At 41.7% G+C, this 24,643-nt stretch overlaps 1 protein-coding gene across 1 annotated transcript in view; it reads right to left on the bottom strand.

Moving 5' to 3' along the window:
• Positions 1-24,643, bottom strand: part of TAOK2 (TAO kinase 2) — a gene marked incomplete in the record, with an annotated part of 2,530,163 nt that overhangs the window by 768,737 nt on the left and 1,736,783 nt on the right.

Genomic DNA, 24,643 nt, shown 5'->3' on the forward strand with positions numbered 1-24,643 from the left:
ACAATCATGACACATTTTAACAAACACTTACAATACAGTTCATTAACAACTACTGCTGTGCTTTTACAAGAATGCTATTTACACAAATTACTGCATCATATACAAGGATACCAGCACTGTTTACTTTTTATATTTACACTGGTTGCATAGCTGCCTCCATTTATCATTATAATTTCACATTGCTGAGTGTAGTGTGATTTTCAATAGGACAGCTTAGGCACTAATTCCCTACATCTAACACGGTTCCCTATAACAACTGCAATTACACTGCCTAGTGAGATGTGCTTTCAACAGCATCTGAAAGTTACTTTGTTAGCATTTTATACATTTTTGATAAAAGTATTCAAAGAAATAGGGGGTGGTCTTGTATAAGGTTCTTCTGGTTGCTGCCAAGGTATATGGGGTAACTGTAAGGTATCTAATTTCTTAGGTTCTTGGGTAACCAAGGGTAAAGGTACGATTGACTTTCTTGGTAATTATGGGTAAATGTAATACATCACCTTAAAAACAAAACATTAAAGGTAGCCAATGGAAATCCTCCATCTTGTACTAACCATCTTCACTGACACAAGTACAGTTATTTCCCCTACCCCCAAAGTGGGTCTGTAAAAGGACAAAGTTATATTATATATATTATAAATTTTACACAAAGGATCATATGTTCTTTGGCTTAATTCGGGTTTGACGACATTTCAAACACACACACCACAATATGTCAAAAACATGAATGCTAGCCTATTACTAGGCATGGACCTATAAATAACCATGGCACATGCAAAACAAAAAAAAACTTTTTTTGTGAGGGGAAGCAACCCTGTACCCTACTCCCTCCTAATTATATATACAAACTCCTACTTCCCCCCACCTCCCTGTTAATTATATACACTAACTCAGAGATTACACAAAATCAGGGAAAGGGAATATTCCAGAATCCCGAGAACTGTGTGATCTTGCACACTTAACTATCTGTTTAGTGGACCAAAAATAGTTGACTAAACAGATGTCAAACAAAACATTTGTAAAAATATGGGTGTGTGTATATGTATACATTCATACACATATATATATATATTTATTATATATATGCACATATACACACACACAGATATACATATGTATATATATATATATATATATATATATATATATATATATATATATATATACACACACACACGAATGCATATGTGCATACACTGAAATTAAAATACATGTATGAAAAGCTGTGCACAGTCTTCAAAATCCAGTTGATAAAAGGAAACAGAAGATTAGCAAATAAAGTGAATTGAGTCTGGGAAAAAGCTGAAGATCTTATTTAATGACAGACTAGCCATAAACTCCAAGAACTATAAAGAATACACAACTTGCAAATCTTCTTCAAACTTTTCTTCACTCTGCCTGAACTTTTACATGAATTATAAGACAGACAACTTTTATTTACTTATTTATTTATTGGGGGGGGGGGGGTAACTAACATATGGAGTATGTTTTACTGGAAGAGGTCTGATCCCTGGTATCAGTAAACAAGATACCAAAGTTACGTACTTAACATAACAGATCTTGATGAGCAAGTCCATTCTCATCAGAAAGGACGACTCTCAATCAGAGTAGCAACTAAAACATTCTCAAGCTCGAGCCCCTCCACTTACTCACTGCCCTGTCAAGCAGCTTACTCTTCAGACCTTAGGTGTGCCACTCAAAAGCACAAATCCATCAAAAACAATCCAACAGACCACATATGCCATAAGGTGGGAAAGAAGGTGGGTGCACCCACAAAGATGGAGCTACTCTTCCATATCTATTATTACGGTAAATGCTTAACTTCTGTATCTAAGATGAGTAGTTTCACCATCAATCTGCAGAAGCAGCCACAACTTCATTCTTCTGGGTCTTTATCACTGGGAACATACCTTGGAATGACCATTTCACCAAAGGAAAACACAGACCGAGATCATATCCAGTTTGTAGTGTCTTGTTTAAGTATTCAAGCAAGCCTGTATTACAAGATGCTCAAATATAATCTAAGGATAAAGTTCTGAAAAAAGACAGACAGGAAGGCAATTGTCTAGCTGAATGAGCTGCAAGCAGAGCAAGCAATGGTTTACTGCATCTTTCAAAGAATTTTTCATAGGCAGTAAAATGATGACAGTGTATAATACAGTTGTGTACACTTACCATAAATGTAGATGTTAGAGTGTATTCACTGTTGCAGTCATTATATTTGGGTAATCTGCTTGCAGGTTGGCCTGATTAACAAAGTCTTGGGTCCTGCGACGGTTGCTGTCCCTTCTTCCATGACGCTAGGTCGTCAGGGGTATAAAACATGAAGCCAACGCTATTACATCCGTTATTCTTGCCCCAGATGTCAGGTGCCCCCCCTAATGTGTAGTAAATAAAACATAAAAAGGAAAGTAAAGGTATAGCCAGAAGAAATTAGAGGGCTGGAGGGAGGGTAACCAGGACTGCAACAGTGAATACACTCGAACATCTACATTTATGGTAAGTGTACACAACTGTACTATGTTCTTCGTGTTTCACTGTTGCAGTCATTACATTTGGGTAGATTCCCAAAGCTATGGTTGGGGAGGAGGAGGAGTTTATATAGAATTAGGGCCAGCTATAAGGCCCTGCAAGACAGCAGTTGCAAAGCCAGCTCTGACTTTAGAGAAAACTGGCAAATGATAATGCCTGGTGAAAGTATGTACAGAACTCCAGGTAGCAGCTTCTAGGATGTCCCTGGTAGGAGCACTTCTGAGGAAGGCTGCAGAAGTAGAAGCAGCCCTGGTGGAGTGAGATCTGATCCCCTGGGGATAGGTTTTCCATGGTGCTTATAGCAGAAATGAATGCAATGGCTTATCCATTTAGAAATGGTCTGTTTTGAAATAGCCTTCCCCTCTGCCCCTGCAGCAAATGCTACCAGCAGTTGTTCAGATTTCCTTTGAGGTTTAGTCCTGTCCAAGAAGTAGAATCTAAGTTGTCTGTGCACATCCAAAAAATGCAGAATCTGTTCCCCTTTGTTCTGTGGACTGGGAAAGAAGGTTGGCAAATGAATGGACTGATTAAGAGCCACACTGGATAACACTTTGGGCATGAAGGATGGATTGGTCCAGAGTGACATCCTGTCCGCATGAAAGATATTGAAAGGCTCCACTGCCATAAGGGCCTGTAATTCAGATATCCTTCTAGCTGAGGTGATTGCTAAAAGGAAAGCTGTTTTCCAAGAAAGAAATTTTAAGTCTGCAGTAGCAGCTCGCTCGAAAGGAGGTAGAGTGAGTTTCTCCAATATAAAGTTAAGGTCCCAGGCAGGGGTCGGAGCTCTCCTGGGTGGTCTCAAGTTTTTGGCCCCTCTGAGGTACTGCTTGAGTACAGGATGAGAGAAGAGGGGAGGTTCTGTGTTATAATGAACTGAAATGGCTGAGGCGTGAATTTTAATGGAGGAAAAAGACAGGCCCTTGTGAAGCATCTCAGTTAAGTATTGCAAAATCTGAAGTAAATTGGGCACTGCTGTGCTCATCCCTTGAGATTGGTTCCAGGCACATAATCTTTTCCATTTTTCAGCGCAAGACTTTCTAGTACTAGGTCTCCTTGCCTCTAAGATGACATCCATCACAGGTTCCGAGGGATAAGGGTGAATTTAAGTGATTAGCCAGGCTGCAAGGTTCAATGTTGGAAGCTGAGGGTGCAGAATTTGGTTCTCCTCCTGAGACAGCAGGGAAGGGGTCTGAGGCAGGTGCCATGGAGATAACTGCGACACACTGAACAGGAGGGGGTAACCAGTGTTGTCGTGGCCAGTCTGAAGCAATCAAGATCATCCTTGGTTTGTCCTGTTTGGCTTTTAGTAGAACTTTGGAGAGCAGAGGCTGCGGGGGGAAAGGTGTAGACTGATAGGTTTTTCCAGCTGAAGGACACAGCATCCACTTTCCAGGCTTGTTTGTGGAGAGTCCTTGTGCAAAACTTGTCCAACTGGTAGTTTTGGGGGGAGGCAAATAGATCTATGTCTGGGCTCCCCCATTTGCTTGTCAACATGTTGAAAATCCTTGGTTCCAGTTTCCACTCGTGTGGGTCCATGAGGTTTCTGCTTAGTCTGTCTGCCAATGTATTTAATTTTCCTGGCAGGAACTGAGCTTGTAGGTGCACTTGGTAACTCAAGGCTGTGTTCCACAATGCCATGGCTAGTCTGCAGAGGGAGACAGGAATGTGTATCCCCCTGCTTGTTTATGCACCACATAACCGTGGTGCTGTCCGTCTTTACCATTAGTTGTCCTGGAAGAATGTAGTCCTTGAAGGCTGTCAGAGCATTCTGTACAGCTAACATTTCTTTTTGATTGATATGTAGGTGCATTTGACTTGGGTTCCATTTGCCCTGAATGCACTTTCCTGTCAGGTGAGCCCACCATGCATAGTCTGATGCATCTGTTGTTAGAGTTTAGGTGGCAGGGGGTAGTGTGAATGGTAGTCCCTTGTTTTGGTGGCAGGCCTCTGCCCACCAGAGGAACTCTAGGCGTAGGCAAGCTATGATAAGAATCATTGTTTCCAGGCTGTGAGAATGCTGACTCCCATAGGCTTTTTAGATACCACTGTAGTTTGATCATATGCAGTCTTGCATATGGAATTAGAAGAATGCAGGAGGCCATGAAGCCCAAGGTTTGCAGTACTTGTCTTGCAGATAGCAGGGTTTTTGTGGCCACTTGTTTGAAATAGGTTACCAAGTTAATTTGCTTTTCTGGCGTGAGGTAAGCCCATCTGGGAAGTTGTATACAAGCTTGCTCCCAGGAATGTAATTTGTTGACAGGGTACCAGTTGTGATTTCTTTTCATTTGTGGTGTACCCCAGACAAGTTAGAACCCTTTTTACAAACGCCAGATGATTGAAAAGTATGCCCTGGCTTTCTGCCTGATTTAGACAATCATCCAGGTATGGGTATATTTGAATACTTCTTTGCCTGCAAAATGCAATAACTGGAGCCAGGCACTTTGTGAATACCCTGGGCGCAGTAAACAAATCAAAGGACAGTGCAGAGAACTGATAATGCGTGCAGCCTGTTTTGAAGTGTAGGTATCTTTGGCAAGATTCCCCGATTGGGAAGTGCAGGTATGCTTCTTTTAATTCTAGTGTTGCCAACCAGGCGTCTTTGCCTAGCATAGGAAGTAATTGGTGAAGAGTCAGCTTCTTGAATTTTGGAATCTCCAAAAAGGTGTTTAGAGTAGACAGGTCCAGAATAGGACGCCATGAATTGTCTTTTCTGGGTACCAGAAAAAGTCTGGAGTAGAAACCTTGTCCCTTTTCCTCTTCTGGTACCAGTTGAATAGCCCTCTTGCTTAAGAGGGAAAGTACTTGTTTTTGAGCCTCTGCCCACTGATTTGGGGGCAGATCTGGCCACCCATTTGGTGTTGGCAACGTTTGGAAATGAAATCTGTATCCCTGGGACACTATATTAAAAACCCATTTGTCCTGGGTTATGAGTTCCCAGTTCTTTGCATGAAGAGCAATCTTTCCCCCCCAAAGGGGCGGTTCAAAAGATAAGTGCTTGGGAATTTTAAGAGAGTCATTGAGACTGTTTATTTCCAGATTTGGAAGTGGAGGCCCCCCCCACTGATAGTTCTGAGAGTTCCCTGGGACTGAAACCTGGAGTTTTTGCTGTCTGGGTTTGGCTTGAGAAGACCTGGAAGGGACTGGAAAGGACCAATTCTTAGTACGCCAGTGCCTACTAAATCTAGGAGGTTGCACTTGTAAAAAAATCTTTAACAGTTTGCATAGATTTAGCTTTATCTTCTATCTTTTTAAGAACTTCTTCAGCCTTGTTGCCAAACAGGTGGCCCTGATTTAAAGGAGCATCCAACAATTTAGCTTTAACATGATCAGGCAAAGATTGCTCCTTAAGCCAAGCATGCCTTCTAAGCACAGACCCAGTAACAGCAGCCCTGCAAGAGGCCTCTAAAAAATCAAAACCACATTGCAAAGTATGTTTTCCAACTTGTTCAGCAGAATGCATTAAGTCCTGTAAATCTTTATTTTCCACACAGTTAGGAATCAAAATCATTTTCTGTTTAAGCAGTCCAATAACATGATATTTTAACATATTAAATTGGCAGTTTAAAGCTCTGACTCCCAAGGCTGCAGACATATAAACCTTTTTACCCCATCTATCCAGTGCCCTGGAGTCTCTATCAGAAGGGGTAGGATTTTTAGTAGTAGAAGCTTTAATGCCCTTGGGGCCCTGAGAAAAAGTCTCTGGATATGCAACAGGATTTTTGAAAAGGAACTTGTGGGACTCAGGAACCCTGTAGTATCTGTCAGGTTTACTAGGAGCAGGAGGCAGGGAATCAGGGGCCAAACTGTATTCCGTGAAAACATCAACAATGTCTAGCACAGGAGGTAAAGCCAAAGGCCTATGCTGAGGTAGAAGGAAATCCCTAAGCCTCCTTTTTGAATAAAAAAATTCCTGGTGTTCCCAGTGAAAACACTCCCTTAAAGTATGTAAAGTTTCCCCAAAAGAAAAATCCTCAGGAGGGGAAGCAGAGGGAATGGAATCCTCTGCATCAGAATCCTCATAAGTAGGTATGGACAAATCCAGGTAATCAGAAGAGTCAGAAGAAACAGAATCCTGATCAGAAGATTCATAATCAAGCTCAGCCCTAGGCCTCTTGGGGGGGGGGGGGTTGACTACACCCGATTAGAGGTATTACATCTTCAGCCATTTTTATCATTTGTTATTTAGGCATAGGGGCTTGAGCATGTGCCCTGGGCATCGTTTTTTTAGACATGGATCAAGATTTCGGCCTTAGAAATGAAGGTGGTGTCGATTAAATATGCAAGTCTGTAGGCCTGAATACACCCTCAGAAGCCGGTGCCTGCACAGCGTCTCCGGACCCATTCAAAATAGAGACATCCACGAGTTCCATAGTTGAAGTATCTCACGGCATACCGGACTCCAAATGGGTCTCAGTAGTGGCCTGCAAATCAGAAGTAGCGGGTATCAGAAAGCGCCTCACTGAGTACCGGCGAACTGGTGAATGGCTTAGGAGAAGCATCATAGTTTTGGACCTCGGCGGCCTGTCTCTGTCTTTATCTTTGCATTTTTTCAGAATCCCAGTAGTCGGATGGCTAACCGACGACATTTCTAGATAATTAAACAGAGAACCAAAATATTTAGAGGCAAAAATATACCAGCGACGGATAGTGCGCTGATTAAATAAAGCACAAAACCGACAGCAAAGTACGTCATGGTCAGGCCCTAGGCAAGGAATACAGTACGAATGAAAATCTTAATGAGGTATTTGCTTCCCACAAGTAATGCAATTAACTTTTCCTGACATCGTTAAGGAGCAAGAAAAAGTTTCCACAATGGAGTACTTAGCTTTAAGTAGAAGACTTCGGTTCTGAAACTCGAAAAAGAAAATTACAGGAGTCGGCCGACCGGCACTTGGAGAACTGCTTCTGCTTCGGGCACCACACGGCAAGAAAGACTGATGTAATGGCGTCAGCTGCATGTTTTATACCCCTGACAACCTGACGTCATGGAAGAAGGGACAGCAACTGACGCAGGACCCAAGACTTTGTTAATCAGGCCGACTGAGGGCAACCTGCAAGCAGATTACCCAAATGTAATGACTGCAACAGTGAAACACGAAGAACATCTGTATTCCAGTTTTTTTGTTGGAAATAAGACTAACAGCTGTGAATCTTTTTTATTGAATTGGTTCTGTCCACATAGAATTCACAGTCTGTAGATATTTATGCAGTGCAACAAGTGTTCCCCTCTGTTAGGATAGCTAGGAAACTGCAAGCAAATTAAATGATTGGTTATAGGTTGTTTCACTAGTGACCTTAGGCATTAAAAAAAGGTATTAGCTCGCAAAAGCACTCTAACCTTGTGGAAACCAAACAGGGAGGATAGATAATCAATACACACAATTCAGAAATTCTTTTAGCAGAAATAATGGCCACTAAAAGGAGCATCTTCCAAGACAAGTACCTAAAAATCAGCTTGGGAAGCATGTTAAAAAGAAAGCATGGTCAGCTTTTCCAACACAAAATACAAAATCCCAAGGACGGATAAGGTCATTAAAAGAAGGGTGTATTTGAAATGGGCCTCTGAAGAAAGTTTTGCAAGCCATCAAAGAAACTAAAGACAAATTTTAGGGACCTTTGTGGAAGTTGGAAATGGCAGTAAAATGTACCTTATCAGTAGAATAGTTTAGGGTTGTACCAAAAATTTGGAAAAGATGATAAAAAATGGTGGTGAAGGAAAGCCTAAAAAGAAAAGTATGTTTTTCTGATACCAGGTCTCTGGGCAGAGGTAACTATCTGGAATACCCTTGAGTTAATGGCCAGGTAAACTAGCCACATTGATGAATTCTGATGGTTCCGAAAAGCCTCAAATGTACAGGCCTCACCAGAAGATTACACCAAAATAAAGGAAACACCACTTGTCAAGGCCACAATGGGGAAAAGAAAATGACATGGCTCTTTCTTCTGCCTGGCTCCTGTATGAATTTCAGGATTAGGGTAAATGGAGGAAAGTGTAAAGGAGACCTAGAACTACCTCTGGAACAAGACTGCACCAGGGGATCAGGGAAAATAAGTTACATTTAGCAACAGTCAAGAATGGCCAACAGGTCAGTGACCGAAGAGCTTCCATGCTACTGATAGGCTGGGGGTCCCCTCACACAGCAACAGTTAACACTGGATAAAGCCTCTCTACTACTGAAGTGACCTCCTAAGAAATGTGAAAAGATAAAGTGATGGATTTGGTTGACCGAGCTAATTCTCATATCCTTATCAACACAGAGGGTAGGAGTGGTTCTCCATCTTTGGTGGCTTACTTTCTTTCAGGTTCTTCAAATTTCTTTTTTGCTGGCATCCAGGCAGTGTACATACTCAGCCAGTAACTGAATTTTACCCAAGCTTACAATTTTAATGTTTTTTTTCTCTCTCAGTTTCTGTTTTCACACTGGGAGAGCTGAAATTAAGCTGCTATCAGTGTGCATCAATCCTGGAAAGTCAATGTATGCTTCTGTCTTGAGAGAAATTTTACTAAATATTTTTAAAACAAGACTGATGCAAAACCTGATTTTTAAAAACTGACACTGATGCAAAACCTGCTGCTCTATTGATGTTTTAAGTGAAACAGTCTTAACACCAACTTCCCCTGATTTTTGGGCTTTTGCCCTCTCCCATTACTTTGGCTTTGTCTAGAAATCTTGATCAAATAAGGTAAGAGGTACGCAATAAATCCAAGCAGGCAAAGGACATGCACAGCATAAAACCAAACAGTTTATCTAGTAAAAAACATGCAAGTGCTTTCGCGTAGTATTCCAAAGCTTCACCAGACATGATGTCTGATGAAGCATAGGAGTACTACGCAAAACCGCTTACATGTTTTTTATTAAATAAATTGTTTGGTTTTATGCTGTGCATGTCTTTTGCCTGCTTGGATTTTTTGCATTATATTTTTGGAGCCTGGTCTGGACTTCATCTCCTGTAGTGGTTTTGTTTTTGCCTCAGCTAAGAGGCATGTTGTTTGGTCAAATTGAGAAGACTACTCTGTGTACCATACAAATGTTTTTAATGCTCAGCAAGTAATATAGGCACTGAAAATGAGCTTGCAGACTTCATTAGGTGTTAATGCAAATATCTTCTAGAAGGAAAGTACAATTGTGTAACATCTTACCATAACAGTAGATGCCCTTTTCACTGTTGGGAGTACTCATCACTTAAGGTATCTCCTACCAAGGACAGACTAAAGTCCGGCTAGTAGATCAAAGTCTTTACACCTTCCCAGCATCTTACATCAGCCATATGCATTTTGTGTAGGGCAAAAAGGTGACATATGCACGCTGGACACTCAGAATTGAAGTGCCTGCGAGAACTAGAGCAACTCTAGGAGAAAGGAGAACATGCGCATCCAGGAGGAAAGATAAACAGGAGAGAACATAGGGCTAGGTGGTAAAGAACCCTCAGCCAGCAAAGAGTTCCCAATATAAGAAAGAAAATATGATGGGGCATGAGAGATGGACTGAATACTGCAACAGTGAAAAGGCTGACATCTACTGTTAGGGTAAGATGTTACACAACATGACCTTCCATATCACTGTTGCAGCATTCATCATCTAAGGGAAAGTACCAAAGCTTCTGTAAATTAGGATGGGAGGAGGAAGGCACAAAGGAGCCCTCTACAAACCCATGAAGGACAGCCCTAGCAAATTCTGCCCTGGCTCTGGAAATGACATACAACTTGCAATGTCAAGTAAAAGGGTGGACAGAGGCCCAAGTACTGGCTTCAAGGATGAATCAATTATCTAAGCCCTTGAAGAAAGCTTCAAAAGAGGCTACTGCCTTTGTACAATGACTGAGAACTGAAGTAGACAGCTGTTTACCACAAAAATAACAAAAGGAAACGGCCTTAGAAATCCAGGAGGAGAAGGTTTACTTAGAAACTGCCAAACTCATGTCGTGCAATAAAATGAAACACAAATCTGCTCAGATTTGTGGATATCTTTAGTTTTATCCAAATAATGCCCAATCTGTCTATGTAGATCCAATGTGTAAAGAACCATCTTACTAGCAGATTGCAGAGAAGGAAGGAAGGAGGAAGCTGGATAGACTATTAAGACCACCTTGGGCATAAAAAAGATTACTATGCAGACACCCTCTTGTCCCTAAAAAAAAAGGAGGAGATGCCATCACAGCCTGAAGTTCAGACACTCTACTGGCTGAAGTGAGAACAATCAACAAAACAGTCTTCCAGGTACAGTACTGCAAAGCAGAACAAGAAGCAGGCTGAAAAGGAACCAGAGTCAATTTTTCAAAGACAAAACCAAGGTCTCAAGAGGGAGGAATAGGTTTTCCTGAGAGCCTGATATGAAGGACACCTTTGAGGAATTGTTTGACCTCAAAATGCAAGGCAAACTGTGGGTTCAAAGGCAGGCAGAGATTGCTGACAAGTGAGCCTTTAACAGAAGAATACTTCAAGCCAACTTGGAGCAGTTCACACAAGTAAGGACCAAAGGGACCCACCAAGAAGAGATCCTGGTGATGCTTGAGACACTAAACAGAAAGTCATTTCCATTTAGCAATATAGAATTTTTTGGTAGTGGGTTTCCTGGCCTCATTCAGTACACTAAACACGTCCTCAGAAAGGTGTTGCTTGAACAGGATCAAAATCCTGTCACTCAAATTGTCAGCTGAAGAGTGGACAAGTGAGAGTGAGAGACCCCTTGCCATGTGTGAGGAAATCCATCTAGTGAGGTAAGTTGTGCTGATTGCTCCTGCTCAGGTGAAAAAGGAGGAGCAACCAGTGCTGTCTGGGCCGAAAGGGAATCACCATCAAGATTCTTGGAGAGTCCTTCCTGATTTTGTGTAGGACTCTGGGAAGTAGAGAAAGAGGTGGGAAGACAAACAGAAAAATCTCCTTTCAAGAACAAGACATGGCCATCCATCTTCCAAGTCAGAGGACTTAGGACTTTGAAACAGAAGTGAGAAAGCTGCCTTCTCACAGGGGAGACAAAAAGATCCACTGGAATACCCCACTAATGTACTATGTCCATAAACACCTTTATATGAGGAATCCATTCATGAAGTTGTGTCCTAGACCTGTTCAGTGAGTTTGCCATAAGGTTGTGTTCTGAAGGAATGTAAACCACCTGAAGAGTTTATCTAACAGTGGATAGCCAAATCCTAGGTCTGAAGATAAGACTTTGCACCCTCCTGTTTGTTGATGTACCAAATAACTGTAGGGTTTAACAACCTTTAAAAGGCCTGGAGACCAAAGAGAATGGAAGGCCTGAAGGGCAAGAAAAAGCACCCTCATTTAATTTATGTTAATGTGGTCTGACCTCTGAGGATCAGGCCACAAACCCTGAACCCTCAGATTGTTGGAAGAGGCTCCGACCCCAGATATGAAGAGTCTGTGAACAGCTTTTTTTTGTTAAACTTTATTTAATTAACACTTAAGACAGGACCAAACATACATTAACAGAAAACAAGCCATTTTCTTCTATTTAAATACAATATGAAACGCATACATTTTCTTTGCTACTAGCATCAGTCCAACATTACAAAAAAAAAAATACTTAATTCCTACCTTCTCTTAAACCTCACCCCTCCTGCTTCTGAACATTATGCAAACATTGTTCCCATACTATGTAATTTGCTCCTTCTCTTTTGCTAAAGACTCCTCTCTCAGTTCTTTTATCTCTTTTATAATATTCAAGACTTCAAATACAGATGGTGTAGATTGATTTCCATTTTCTAGTAATTGTTTTTAGTAGCAAACATAAATACACTTAAGGCCTTACTATGCCTAAGCAATTCAGATCCTGTACCTCAGCTCAAAAGAATCAGCTCCTTATTTACAGCTATTTACTTACCCAATATTTCTGGCAGTGTACTCTTAAGGATTTTTGAAAATCTGCCAACTCATTACACTCCCAAAACATACGTTTCCAGTTACCTCCTTCTCCATCACGCTTCCAACATTTGCCATCTACCTGGGGAAAATTCTATGAAGTCTGCTTGGGGTATAAAAATACCTACACAAACACTTCCAAAGATCCTAAACCTTCTAGACTTGGATGAACACCTGGCAGCTACACACGTCTTCCTGTTTTCTTGCAAACTGTTTTTTTCCAGTCTCTTTTCCCAATCTTTTCGAACCTCCTCTGATGGATTCTTGCAGTTGTTATGCAATAGTTTACATTTATTACTTATTTATTTACATTTGTTGACCAGGAATGTCCGACTGGACACAGGTCCATTTTCAGCGGAGGCCTGGGGAGAAAAGCTCCACAAATTAAAATACTACAGACATAGTTACAGATGAAGAATCCTAGCAATTAAAATATTACAAACGTAGTTACAGATGAAGAACATAGTACAGTCAGTAGATAACCAGCATCTGTTCTATCCACGAAGTCATAGGAGATATTAAAAATAAAGTTATGTCTTAACATAACTTCCCATCTGTATTTCTGATCCTCGTTCAGTCATTACGCATGTGTATCGGTTCTGAGCTCAGAACCGAGCCGGCCATTTTCCAAGCTCGCGTCAGCTTCAAACTGTCGAGCTAAACTCTTACCCACAATCCCCCTCTCCCTGTTACCTCAGATTGAGTTTGTAAGTCAAAGAAGGTAGAGGCTACCTCTGGTCATATAACCTAAGAGAACCGGATGGTGAGATCCACTAGAAACCACAGAAGGGGGAAGGATCGTAATGACTGAACGAGGATCAACAATACAGATGGAACGTTATGGTAAGACATAACTTCTTCATCTGATATTGTTAATCCTCATTCATTCCTTAAGCATGGGACAGAGTCCCCAGCTATCTCTATTCCTGGGAGGCTCTCATGGGAGGACATTCCTGAGCACCACAGAACCAAAACATTCTCTTCCCCTGGAGGCCAAATCCAATTTGTAATGATTGATGAAGGTATGAGGCGTAGCCCAAGTTGCAGCTGCACAGATGTCATGTAAAGAAGCTCTGGCATGGAAGGCAGCAGAAGTTGCCACCGACCTTGTTGAATTAGCTTTCATGGTAGTAGGCAATGAGATATTACGTTGTGTGTAAATAAAGGTCACACGGTCCTTCAACCATCTAGCTAATGTGACCTTAGCAACAGCAGATCCTAATCTAGGTCCAGAAAAAGCCAAAAATAACTGGTCAGATTTACAAAAGGGTTTAGTCCTGTGTAAGTAAAAATGGATTTGCCTGTGTATAATCTAGGGTATGTAGGCAATATTAACACACAAATCCAGCACTAATTCACCAGTTTCTGCTTTATTGCTTAAACGATCTGGTACCTCGGCCTTGCGCCTTCAATGGATCGCAATTAATGTCTTTTTCACCAAATATATACATACACATTAATTTAATAGCAATTAGCACAGACAACTTCATTAATCCATCAATCTAGTTAACATTTAAAGCGACATTTTCAAAAAATTCTTTCTCCACATTCTTGTAAAAAACTTTGTTATAACTTTTTTTATATATATAACTTTAAAAATTCATCCAAGAATAATTATAAATATTAATATTAATATAACATATGCTCAATCCATTCATTACAAAAAATATGATCCAATTAAATACCCAGTTCAAGATTAAGTCCAAAGGGCTTCAACGTCTTAAATTTCAGAATCATTTTGGTTTCTAACTCAAGTAATTTATAAGAATAACCCCCTCCTCCTTCCATACAAAATGGCTTCCCAAGTACACAAAACTTTAAACTGTTGGGTGAGCCACCATGTTTTTCATAAAAATGTTGGGCCACAGGGCTAACTTCACTTTTATTTCTAATATCTTTCATGTGTTCTAGAATACGTATTCTCACCATTCTTTTAGTTTGCCCTATATACCAAACATTTACACATGAACAACCTAGAATATACACTACCCCTACCGATCTACAGTTAAAATTAAATTTAGGAATAAACGTTATACCGTTTATCATATTAATATTAGTCACCCTCTCACATAAACTACAACGACCACAGGGATATGTACCTAAAGGCAGATTCTTATTTTCATTTCTTTCATTCCCCCTCATAAAGTTATAATTCAACAACTCTTTTAAATCCTTTCCCCTTCTGTAAGAAAAAGTAACATGTTTAAGAAAAAGATGGCCAATATCATCATCCTCATTAATTAAATACCAATATTTTTGAACGATTTTAGCCAATTCATTTGAAAATGGAGAGAATTTAGTAACAAAAAATAAACTTTCCCCATCATCCCCTACTTTCTTATTAGGTGTTTTGACTACAAATTTTTCCTTAAAATACATAGATTTATATTGGCCATCACAAGGAATCCCAAGTAACCTGTTTTTACATCTTAACAAAAGATCTTTGTCATAACCTCTCTCATTGAGTCTCAACTCTACACTATCCAATTCATTAACCCTCTCCACCTCATCACTGGTATGATCAAAAATTCTTTTAAATTCACCTGAGGGTAACAAACGTAGTAGATGTTCAGGATGCATACTACTAGCATGTAAAAACATATTAACTGAGGTATTTTTCCTAAAAGGCCTAAAGCCAATAGATTCCTCTTTATTATATAAAGTTACATCCAAAACATTTTTCCCTATTGAGCTCATAGGAAAAGGTCAAACCATGTACATTTTCATTTGAAGTTTCAAAAAATCCAAAAAAATGTAGGCAATACTCTCTTCTGTTTGAATGACTGGGAAAGAAAACTGGCAATTCAATGGCTTGATTAATGGACATTTCAGAGATCACTTTAGGCAGAAATGACGGATTAGTTCTCAGAGACACTCTATCTCTATGAAAAATCAAGTATGGACTCTTGATACATAAAGCTTGAAGTTCAGAAATACATCTGGCAGAAGTAATAGCGACCAAAAACAAGGTTTTCCATGACAAATACTTGAGGTCGCAAGGAGAGCCTGGTTCGAAAGGTGACACTGTCAGAGCTTGTAGAACTAATGATAAATCCCATGGTTGAAAAGGTTCTCTAAAAGGTGGCTTCAGATGATTCACACCTTTTATGAAGGTCTTGCACAATTTATGGGACATAAGAGAGGAATCTTGGACACCCTCATGAAAATTAGAAATTGCAGCCAAATGAGCTCTAATGGTAGAGGCCGACAGACCCGATTGAAACAGGTCAGCCAGATAATCAATATCGACACTGGTGCTGAAAAGGGGCCTACTTGTTTATCTTTCAGCCAACAGGTAATTCTTTTCCACTTGCTCAGAGAAGTAATTCTAGTGGAAGACTTCTGAGAAGCAATGAGAATATCACGTACTGGTAAAGAAAGATCATTCTGCCTGGCGATCAAGGGAATTGGAGTAGCCAAGCCGTTAGCTTCAGGCTGTTCAGGTTGGGATGAATCAGGTTCTGTGGGTATGAGATCAACTCCGGGGTTGGATGGAGAATCCATGGTCGATCTAGTAGGTGAGGTCAAAGGAAGGGGAACCAAATCTGTCGAGGCCAAATATGGTACTATGAGGGTTCACCTTGCTCTTCAACTGACGGGCTTTATTCAGAAACTGGGGAATGAGGGGAAAGGGTGGAAATGCGTAATGAAGACCCGGGGACCAATCGTGGACTAGTGTGTCCCTGGGTGACTGTCCCGGAGGGGGAATCAGGGCGAAGTAGTTGCTGCATTTGTAGTTGGTCGGGGATGCAAAGAGGTCGCAGCAAGGACAGCCCCAGCGGTGGAAGATCTCTGCCGCTATCCAGGGATTCAGGGACCACTCGTGAGGTTGAAGAAAGCACCTGCTGAGTCTGTCTGCTATCACGTTGGAACTCCCGGGAATGTGCGTTGCTAGAAGAAAATGGTTGGTAGCCATCGTCCACTGCCATACCCTCATGGCCTCTCGAAAAAGGGGGTAAGATTTGGTTCTACCTTGCTTGTTGATGTATCAGATCACCGCCATGTTGTCTGACTGAATCGCAATTGTCCCAGACAGAAGCAGGGGATGGAATGCTTTCAATACCAGAAGCACTGCCCTCAGTTCTAGAACATTTATATTCAGATGGGCCTCCAGTTCGGACCAAGTACCTTGGACTGTCTGTCCCTGACATAGCCCCCCCACCCCATCAGGGAGGTGTCCATGGTCACTGTGGCCTTGGGTTGCTGGGGGGAGAAGGGGCGAGACCACTGTGAGACATTGTGTGTCATTCCACCAATTTAAATCCTGTTTGCACCTGTGTGTTACTCGAATCATGGCTGAAAGAGGATGCTGAAAAGGATACCATTGGGTGAGCAGTAGCCATTGTAGAAGCCTCATGTAAAACCTGGCCAGGGGAACAATGGTGATGGAGGCTGCCATGGAACCCAACAGCTGTAGAACCAAGTGAGCCGTGGATTTTTCCTTAGAAAGGATTGGAATTAGTTGTTGCTTTATCCTTAGAATTCTGTGCTCTGGGATAGCAGCTCTGCAGCTTTTTGTGTCCAAGATAACCCCTATGAATTCTATCGACTGAGATGGGGTGAGATTGGATTTCTGCCAGTTTACGGTCATGCCTAGCCTTTGAGCAGCGAGGAGAGAGTATACCAAGGCTTTTTCCAGTAGATGTCTAATGGGGGCAGAAATGAGCCAGTCTAGGTATGGAAACACCTGAAATCCTTGCAGTCACATGTGAGCTGTGACAACTGCCACTCACTTTGTGAACACTCTGGGGGCTGTAGAGAGGGCAGTACTATGAACTGGTAGTGACTGGCTCCCGTATGGAAGCGCAGAAATCTTTTTGATGGCCTGTCCACCTTTATGTGGTAGTACGCATCTTAAAGGTCTATAGAGCACATCCAATCGTCTTTTTCCAAAAGCGGGAGGATAGACTGTATTGTGACCATCCGGAATTTTTGTACTCTCATAAACCTGTTCAATACACTGAGATCCAAAATTGGTCTCCAGTCCCTGGTTTTCTCTGGCACCAAAAATAGTCTTGAGTAGAATCCGGATCCTATCTGGTCTGGAGGGACTATTTGGATGACTCTCTCTTTCTTAGCAGCTTTTCTATCTCTAGTGTTGCTTCTTCCCTTTGACTGAATGGAACGTCGGGAAGATTTTTTGAAGAGATGGGTCAAAGATCGAAGGGGATATGATAACCTCCGGTTATAATCCTTTGTACCAAGGAATCGGTGGTGATGGTTAGCCAGGCAGAAGGGTACAAGGAGAAACGTCCCCCAACCACCTCCAGAGGAAAGGAGTTGGGCCGCTCTTCAGGAGCGCTAACAGGATTGACCAGGAAAAGAATCCGTGGAACCTTGGTTACGTGGACCCCTCTGCCCCAAAAGGAGAGTCTTCCCTGTGAGTTTCCCCCTCTGTCTCTGGGAGAGAACTCAGCCTGTGTGTCACGGAAAGGACCCTGAGATTTCTTGAACCATATCTTCCCACTCTTTTGATTTCGGGAGAAAGCATGTTGAGGGAAAGAATAACTGACACCTACGGCATAAAGCGTCTTGCCGTCCTGTTCATATCTGGCCAGTGTGCTTTTAACATTGGGCCCAAACAACGAGGAGGCCTCAATGGGGGCATTAAGAAAAGAAGACTTAAAGGGTTCCGCGAAGTTGCACAAGCGCATCCAAGCATGTCGTCTCAAGACCGCAGCTGAACCCGCTGCTCCTTCTGATGCATGAGATATCCGTCGCATAGAGGAGTTAGATATAGACTCAATGGTGGCCAGTTGAGAGGCCACCTTGTCACAGACCTCATCAGACACGGCACCAGCCAAGGTTTCAGAGAGCTCAGAAACCAGATCCCTTTGAAGCCTGGTAAAATGTGTCATAATTCAGGGACCTGATAGCAAAGCTCACTGAAGCAAAGGTACGCTTCCCTATCCTGTCCAGGGCCCGGGACTCTCTGTTAGGCGGATGGACAGTCTGGCTTTCTTCTTCTGCCAGATCCTTTTTTGTTGCGGCTGCCACCACCAAAGCATCCACAGGAAGACCTTTGGACCAATGGGGATCCAAAGCAGGAGGGGACAAGATCTTATTCTGGCCTACGGGGAGTAGCTTTGACGGTATCAGGAGCCTTCCAAGCACGCTGCACGATGAGCCAGACAAGTTCAACGGCAGATGGAGTAACCCAGGAGGTAGAGGGCAGGGCACGAAAGGCCTGCAGGAACACAGATTCTTCAGAGGTCAGATTAGAGGACTGCAGTCACTTCTCCGTTTCAGGATTTCGAGGATATCACCAAAGGATACCTCAGAGGGTGACCGAGGGGATCCTTCCCCCTCATCGAAATCTGTGTCTTCAGTGAAGGACTCCTGCTGTGCTTCCTCTTACACAAACTTTTTTGGTGGACCTCCTCAGTGGAGAAGCTGGAGAAGACAAAGGAAAGGGGGATTCCTGAGGGAATATGTCCTGTGGCCCTTGCACCCGGTGTCCGCTAGATACAACTTGTGAAACCAGTGTACGAGATGAGGGCTGAGGTATAGACAGTCCGGTATCCCCAGCAGTAGCGAAAGCCTTCTCCATCAGTTGGAAGGCTGGTCCATCCGAAGAGGAGTGTACGTCTAGGACAGAGGTCACCCCTCCCCTAAGTTGCTCAGCCTGCCGACCCAGAGTCCATGGATGGCTGTGGAGCAGCAAGCTATGCGCGTCACAGTTGACATCCTGTGTCGTAGCAAAACTTTCCTACCATGAAGGCAACTGCGGTTCCTTAGTGAGATCCATAAAGGGAACCGCAGAAGGGGAAGACTGCTATATCCATGGACTTCAAAGGCAATGAAGGAGGAGAATAAAAAGGAGTCTTTGGAGATGGGTGATCACTTCCCAAGGAAGGATAGTTCCTGAGGTGTGGGATACCTCTGGCCAAGAGTAACTGGTCCACAAGACACAACACATCATGTTCGGAGAGGCTGCTAGTGGACCTCACGGAGACTGAGGGAGAAATAGGCCTGTTCACAGAAGAGGCAGATTCGGTGCCTATCTCATCTGACCGCAGCGAGGACAACGGTGCCGAGAGACTGGACTACTGCTGTCTGCACCAAAGAAGTCATCGGTGCCGAGGTCACTGTCTGCACCGATACAGAGATCGGTGCCGAAGCTGGGACCGACACATGGATCGCTGCCGAAGTGGTAGTCGGTGCCGAAGCTGGAAAAGGCACATAGATCAGTGCCGAAGTGGGTGTCGGTGCCGAAGTTGGAACCGACAAAACTGGAGTCAACAATAAAGGCATCTGTTCCGAGAAAGATCTCGGAGCCGATGCAGTCAAGGTCTGCGCTGACTGAAAGGTCGGTGCTGATACAGTGGTAATGGTCTGAACCGAGGAGCCCCTCGGTGCAGATATATAGAAGGCTGCAGGAGAAGACGGAGCCAAAATCACTAATGGAACCGAAGGCCTCGGTGCTGAAGGTCTAGGCACCAAAAGCACTGGGGATGACTGAGAGAGCTCCGGAGCCGAAACTTTACCCTTTTTAGGTTTTGGTTGGTGGGAGCCCCCAGCCGTGGATGAAGGCAAAGATTTAGCCTTAGTAGGAACATCCATTTTCTTATGGGCTCTAGGAGGGGTTGAGACTTCCGACCCAGAAATAGCCACTGAAAAGGGAGATTTTAGAAGTCCCTTCAGTATCAGCTTGTTTTTCCTTTCCAACAATGTTCTATTAGAAAAGTTCTCACAAATAGTACAGGGTGGTTCAACAGATAAATGGGAATCTCCCAAACAATAAACACAAAGAGTGTGCATCAGAAGTAGGCAGTTTGTGTCCACAATCAGAACACCGCTTAAACCCCGGACTACCTTTTTTATCTGCCATAACAGCAAATTAATCAACAGAAAAATACCAACAATGGTACAAGAGAGTACTCGAAGGTATAAGAGGAAAAAGGGAAAAAGATTACCAATGATGGTAGAGAGAATACCTTGCGGTAAAAGTAGTAAGGAAAAAGCAGAAAAAACTGAAGAAATTACGAACGCTAGATGCGATAGGGTAAAAGACAATAAAAAATGAACTATTCTGACAGCAAAGTAATTTGTAAAGAAATTAAACAACAATTAACTGTACTTAGCTCAAGAGAAGTAGCTTGACATGACCGGAGGGCAACGCGGCAAACAAAATCTGAGGTAATAGGGAGAGGGGGATTGTGGATAAGAGTTTAGCTCGAGAATTTGAAGCCGACGCGAGCTTGGAAAATGGCTGGCTTGGTTCTGAGCTCGGAACCGATACCCATGCGTAAGGAATGAACAAGGATTAACAATATCAAATCAATTGTTACAATAAGAAGTTACTGCCATATAATAAGTAAACAGGCATGCATTACTAATCATCCCTATAACAGCTGCATCTGTTCTACATTCAACTAAAAACTCTACCAGAGCAGGTCATTCACTTAAAATTCCCCTATCCCTCTCTCTTTGCCTGTACTCTGAGACTGATCAAGGCCCGGTAGAGAAGGCAGTCTTCTAGCCTGCAATCCAAATGTCTTCTTGGCCTCAGCCCAAACTATTACTTTTCTTGTCGGAGTTATTTGCTCCCAGTATCTTGGTTCCTTTGTCAGGTTTCTCCAGTAAATTCCAGACCCCCTCAGCTATTTTGAGCAATTCTACTTGCAGTCATTCCTATGGGCAAAATCTCCTTTCTCCACTCTCGTATTGGCTTAATTCTTAGAATACTTTCTGCTACTTTATGAATATAACATTCTGTATGGTTATTACTCTCCTTAAGGATGTGCATCCAAACTCCCATTCTCTCTTTCTCGAACTTCCCCTTGCTTCATCATTTTCACTTTAAACTATAACCTTACCTTTTGCTTGTGTCATGATTAGGAGCCCTAACTGTGTAGCTCTAAAATATCCCTTTCAATCAGGTAAACCTAAACCACCTTGAATCTAATGGAAGGATCAGCTTATCCCAAGGCTTTTCTTCTTTCCCTCCCAGATAAATTCCTTCAATTCTTTATTAATTATTGCCCACAACTTCTCATCGGGTTGATAAAACTATGTCTGACCTGTACACAAGACTAAAAGTACTAAAAATATTTTTGCTGCTTGTATTTTGCTAACCATAAATGTGCTTTCAGTTTCTTATTTTTTGTGTTATCTTTGAAGTTTTTTACCACATATCCTTAGCTGCCAGCAATAATCCATACTCATGAATATTTAACTTTATCATGTCCCCATCCCCATAAATATGGGTATTGCTTAACAAATCTGTGTGTGGTTACATAATTTACGGCTGTAGCCTTTGTTTTATCGTCATTAATTTTATATCCCAAAAAGACTTGAAACAGTCTCAAAATGCTCTACAACACTGAAATGTCCTTTTCTGGAGTTATCGTATGCAAAATATCATCTGAAAATAAAGCCAACTTTTCTTGATTACCATACCAATTATTTGTCTGAGTCCCTTATTTTCTTTGCTAATGGCTGTAAAATATTAAGCAAACAAAGGGGAAAGAGGACACCCGTGACTGGCTCCTTTATTCAAACAAGGTGCAGTGGTAGCATTGTCGCCTCATAGCAAGAGGTTCTCTGGTTCGATTCTCGGCTGGGGTGCCTTCTGTGCGGAGTCTGCATGTCCTCCATGCGTTCGTATGAGTTTCCTCCGGGTACTCCGGTTTCCTCCCACATTACAAAGACATGTATCTGGAGCATTTCTCCCCGGGCCTCTGCTGAAAATTGGCTTCATTTCAAGTCAGACCTTCCCAGTTAACAAATATTAAATAAATAAAAAATAAAATAAAACACAGTTTATCTAACAGGAACCCCCTTCATATATCCTTACCAATTAACATTACTGTATCAGGAATGCAAATGCTTCCAATGCCCAATTGATAAAATTCCAGCTTACTCTATCAAATGCTTTCTATGCATCAAGACTCAACAGAGCATTTTCTGACATTCTGCTTCCCTCTGGATCATCACTGTTTTGTTAATGCTGTCAAATGTTAGTCTCCCATTCACAAAACCACACTCAGCCATACCTATCAATTTTGGCAACAACTATGCCATTCTTTTAGCTAATACAGACAAACATGTTATAGTTATGGTTTAAAATTTAACTATATGAATCTGGGTCTGAAGGATCTTTGCCATCTTCAAGTAACAGAGTCGCCACAGCTTTCTTCCAAGATGCTGGTATTTCCTCTCCTTTAAAAATACTATTAAAAAAAATCTTCTAGATATTTATCAATTACTTCCCTCCTAATGTCCAAACTTCCACAGGAATACCATCTGGATATGTTACTGAAGACTGATTATAAATCACTGCTTTTATCTCATTACTACCTGCTTTAACTGTTAGTTGTTGAGCCTTGTCTACCTCTAACCAATAATCAAATCTTCCATAAATATTTTCATTTGTACTTCCTGAAGTTCCACATTTCTAGCCTTTATACAAATTTTCATAAAATTTCCAGAATATCTCTAAAACCTCCACAGGATCTCGGTTTATTTTTCTTGTTATAGGTTCCCCAAATTTGGTAACAATCCTTTCAACATTTTGTCTAAGTTGTTGTCCTAGTAGTTTTTGCGCTCTGGTGTTATCAAAAAAAATAATTGCTTAACTTCAATCTTTCTAAACTCATATATAATGTCCAGATACTCCCTTACTGTCTCTTTAGCACTCTACATTTGCTCCTCCTCTTGCCCTGAGAGATTCCCTTTATTCTGCAATACTTTAACCTTTGCCAGCCCAAGTAATTTCCATGATTTTTTAACCACAAGTCCTTCTTTTACTGTGACCCCATTTTCAAGCTTAGTTTTCATTTTATCCCAGTCACTAGCTATAACTTATGAAAATATTTTTATCTTCCTTAATAACTCTCAAATAATTTCTACTACCCATTCCTTAAATTCCTCTCTTTTTAACAGGTAGGTGGGAAAGTGCCAGTGTCTTATTTTTACTTCATTACTCTGCTCTGCATTTTTAGCAGGCAGTGGTGGTGCAGCGGCTAGCGTTGTTGCCTCACAGCAAGAGGTTCTCCAGTTCAATTCTCGGCCGGAGTGCCTTCTGTGTGGAGTCTGCACATCCTCCTGGTGGTCGAGTGACATTCAAAGACATGCAGGTAGGTGCGTGCGTGAGTGAATGGGTGTGCCTTCATTGAAGGTTGGGCTGGCACCTCAGCACTGTAAAAATCTACTGCCAATCATAAGCGGACCAGTGTTCTGCTGTGGCGACCCCTAACTGGGAAAAGCCGTAAGACATTACTTTGCTCTGCATTTTTATCTTATTTTTTGTTGGTGCATGATCAGAAATATTTACTGCATATATGTCAAAGCTTTCAATTAAATGCACATGTTCCTGTGAAATATAATTTCTGTCTAGTCTAGCCCAGAAATTGTACCCTAGGGAATAATATGTAAATTCTGAGTACATTCTACTGAACTTGCATCTTTCATATTAAATACTTTCATAAATCTACCCTCTTTTGTTATATTGTTCCTTCCAGGTCCCCTGAGATATCCTCACTATTGCAAATCAAATTCACGTCCCAACCTACACATAACATTTCTGCTGAAAGCTGACTTCTCCTATAATTTTCAGCAGTTAACAGCAGTTTTCATTGGAATATAAATACATGCCACTTTAATCCTCCTCCCTTGCAAATAGCCCCTTACTACCTCAAATCTATCATTTTTGTCTTTTTTTCCCCTCATCTATCACTACAGGAAGCCCCTCTAGCAATTAGAAAAAAATACTTATTTTCCTCTGTCCCTGATGTTTTTTGAATGTACATTTCCAGCTTTTGTGGTGCATTTATATACTAATATTTAGCAGGCTGATGATCTGTACTGTTTCTTCTCATCTCCATTTGAACCTATGTCACACTTTCAAGCCTTTATGTTTTAATAAAAGTCCTCAAACAAAAAACTAAATATAATACCTCCATCCCCTATTAACTTGAAATAAACACAAAAAACTATGCACATCTTTAAAAAAAGAAAGATTGTTGTCCACCTCAATCTTAATTCTCACTGATGGGTTGGAACCAATCCATCCGATCCCATCTCGGCCTTTTACAAAAGCTTGAGGCCTTCAGCAAAGCTCGTGAGCATTCTCCCTTAGCCATAATGTAACTCCCTAACTTCCTCAGACCTTGTTTTTCCCTGACAAGTCTCACAGAGTTAACTGCTTTACGGATTAACAGAAAAAAATTGTTCCTGAGGCTATAGAGTCCTACAATATATAATTAGTGCTACTCTGTCTCCCAGGAGTAT

Source organism: Protopterus annectens, chromosome 10.part0 (assembly GCF_019279795.1).
Source record: "Protopterus annectens isolate FY-2018-M chromosome 10.part0, PAN1.0, whole genome shotgun sequence".
NCBI lineage: Eukaryota > Metazoa > Chordata > Ceratodontiformes > Protopteridae > Protopterus > Protopterus annectens.